This window comes from Curcuma longa, chromosome 6, assembly GCF_044706935.1.
Source record: "Curcuma longa cultivar G26 ecotype Majalengka, Jawa Barat chromosome 6, ITB_CL_G26_1.1, whole genome shotgun sequence".
Lineage (NCBI taxonomy): Eukaryota > Viridiplantae > Streptophyta > Magnoliopsida > Zingiberales > Zingiberaceae > Curcuma > Curcuma longa.
In genome coordinates, this window is record NC_133866.1 from 7,667,115 (window position 1) to 7,670,565 (window position 3,451).

A 3,451-nucleotide genomic window follows, 5' to 3' on the forward strand; every position below is an offset into this window, starting at 1 on the left:
AGGCGGAAGCAGTTCCGAGTCAGGTATGAATTGTGCTCTCTAGAGTGTGAAGCCGGGCAGGCAGAGGCAGCTCGAAGAACTACTTGGGTGATAGTACTATCGTTCACATGCGTGCGACTTTACTTTCCTCGTCCACAACTAGAGATGACCTCTTCGCTCCCCACTCCGGTGAATTTGATCCGAATCAAAGCTCCGCCCTGTGAGAGTATTAGTGCACTCTTCAAAAGCTGATACAGTGCTCTGCTCCATTTTGAATACTTGGTTAGAGAGTCCTGGACTAATAACTCAATCGTACCCGTAGGAAGAGTAATGAAAGAAAGGAGCGAAGGAGATCTTTCGTAGTTTTGTAGTGAATGGAAGGAGCAGCAAAATTGGCAGGGAAAGCACTAAGAAGATAGGTAGAGGAGAGGAACTCATAGGACCATTAGGAGCGAACGGTAGTGACGCAAAGGGAGTGCTAGCCGGGGAGGAAAGGCTGACGGATCGCCTGACACTGGGAAGCATGGCTGATCTACCCCTGGTAAGTAGGGTAGGAGCGAGCTATCAATCCAATTAGACCATATAACCGCTACCCGAACCAAATCCGTTCAAGCAAGCAAGAATAATCTACATGGGATGGGAGACTGGGGGAATACAATAGAAGGAGCGAGCACGCGAGCCACTTCACCAACCAACCTAAAGAGAGAGAACCAATCCCAGAGAAAGGGGAGAGGTACTCTTCTCAATGGTTGAGTAAATGTAAAGTCCGATAAGAGCGGTTGAACTTCGCGTAGAGTTGAGAGGTGTCAGACCGACTCCGGAAAGCAGAGTCAATAGAGAGAGAGGCAGTGCCAATCAGGTCGAAGGTTAGAATGATCCGGGAGTCGAGAGAGGCTACTTAGCATGCCACCGATCGGCTAGGTTCTTCCACAGGCGAGGTGCGGAGCGACCCCCTATACTCTTTACCAAAGAGCAGGAGCGATAAGGAGCGTTAGATGGCAAACCCATGGGAAAAGGAAGCCAACTATGAGTGGGCGAAGAGAATTCCACCAAGGCTCATTGGGGTATCTTCTACCAGACTGGGGAGCCTTCCAAACCTTCCGAACATGACTTCTCTTTACGTCGCTGTCGTTAAAACCGTCAAGTCCGAAAAGCGCACTTGCCCCAGAGTCCGAAAAAGCATTCCTCGCAGGCTGATCGACCGTATTAGCACAACTTAAAAAGCCACTTTCCTTGCATTCGATGACTAACGACACTGATCTCATGTCATGGGGGTGGGCCATCCGAACACTGGAAATGCTAGGCTAGCGCTCACCCACTTCTCCTGTGGTGTAGATCACGCTTTGACTCTTGACTCTCTTCTCAGACCCATCTATTCGGTCGTGGCATGAGACATCAACCACATAGACATAGTATATTCTCAGCTAAGCCACTCCTCTCTTCAACAATAATAGACGTAGCGGTCATCTCGTTAAAAGACACAGGGCCCACTCCGTTCCACCTACCCCCTTTCGTTCCTTTCTCGCCTTTTCCACCACACTACATATAGTTGTTCTCAGGCTTCGTTCATCAATAGGGCATTTCTACAACTCTATGTATATGCCCCTGCTACCAAGCCTCTTCTGATGCTTTATCTATAAAAGATAGTAGACCGAGACCTGACAAGTCCTATGATATGGTTGGTATGCATGCAAGACCTACTCCTATTCTGGACTATTGGAGTATGAAGGACTCTTGGAGATGGAGATTGAGATCAGCTGCTCAGTTCAGTTCAGTTCAGGGTGCTCGACAGCGCACTCTCTGCTCACGAGCCCGTTCAAGCCAAGCAGGGGGGAGAGCTTGATCCTCTTTCCCCTATTGTATGAGATAGCTAGAGCTGGGTACGGAGGACACAGGGAGTCTTGACTTTAATCAGCAGGATTTGATCTCTTTGCTCTAGACTTGATTATGCCCCATTTATTGTATTGGCATGAAGAGTTGCGTGTGCGAGAAAGCTTGATCTCCACTACCTTTGAGAAAGAAGTCAACCCCTTTGTTTGGCATGATAGAAAGTATCCAAGACCTGAAGAAGAGCTTGAACCATCACTTCTTGACTCGGGTTCGGCTATTGAATTGAATGCTATCTTTTCGATAGCTATTTCAGCTCCCACACAATCTCGATCGAGATCAAAGAAAAGCACTCTCTTTGAATTTTCGGAATGATTGAAAAGAGAAAAAGAAGGAATGAATCAAGCTAACGATCCTGATTTAAGCATCAGACTGTAGGCGGTCAGAGAAGCCCTCTTTGCTCCACCCGCGTGTCAACATAGATTGAATGCTGATATAGTTCTTTTGCTATTTTTTTTAATGATCCGGTCGCTTTCGTGGAATTAATTTGATCTGATCCATTTCATTCAGCTCTTTCTCTCTGATCCTTGTGCAATTGTTCGATTGATTGAATCTCTTTTCTTCTGTTATCTCTCCTGTTCTAATGTCTCGTAAGTCGATGAATGGGATTCCACCCTCAGAGCTTACTTTTCTAACGGGCCCATAAGAGTGAGCGAGGATCAGGGAATGACGACTTGTAGCCGCACGATGCGGCTTCCGGGAACTGGCCCTGGTCGCAGAGCTGGTCTTCTTCTATGCGGGTGGAGAAGAGAGACATAGTTAACCTCGTGTCATTTTGCCGAAGTACTATCGGCGTTGGCATGTGGATCCCGTCGGTGAATAGGCAAAGAATAGCCATTGGACGGCTACCTGAGGGCCCGAACTACCATATGTTGAGACCCATTAAGGATCGAAGGCCTTGCAGAAAGTTTCAAGGGTTAAGATAAAACTGAGCAAAAGTCCAAACAGATCATGTGGACCAAGATTTGGCACCAGATAAACTCTTCTGAGTGGAGTAGTGAGGATAGACTCTTGGAAAGGGAGCAATAGGAGTCAACCCAGCATGTCAAGATGCATTAGTTAAAAATCAAACATATAAATTGAGTAGTGGTAATTCAATCATGCTAACAAGAGATCCTAAGGTCTTGGTTCAAAAAGGATAACTAGTCTATAAGATTCAAGGCACCTAAAATGGTGCGACCTAGAAACCGATAGATGATGAAAAAAGAATCCTAATGATTTCTATATTGTGAGGGTATTGTAGGATGCTATGAAAAGGAAATCACCTGTATAAGTGTAAAATGAGGGGTTTTAAAAGGAGATAACATGCATAAGTGTTGTCCATGGACAAAACAAACATGATAAATAATTGCTAGAATTCTAAGGTCCTAAATTTATTTTTTACTAAGTGTTGGAGATTTATTAATAAAGTTTAGGATTTATTAAATTTAGTTTAAATTACTTAAATTTATTTATGATTTTTTGTTTATTAAATAAAGTTAAATTTATTATATGAATTTTTGTAAATCACGGTGAATGCGGGACTGGCCAGGGCATAGTTAAGGATGACACATTTTGATGTTAAATTATCCCGCCCATGGGGCTT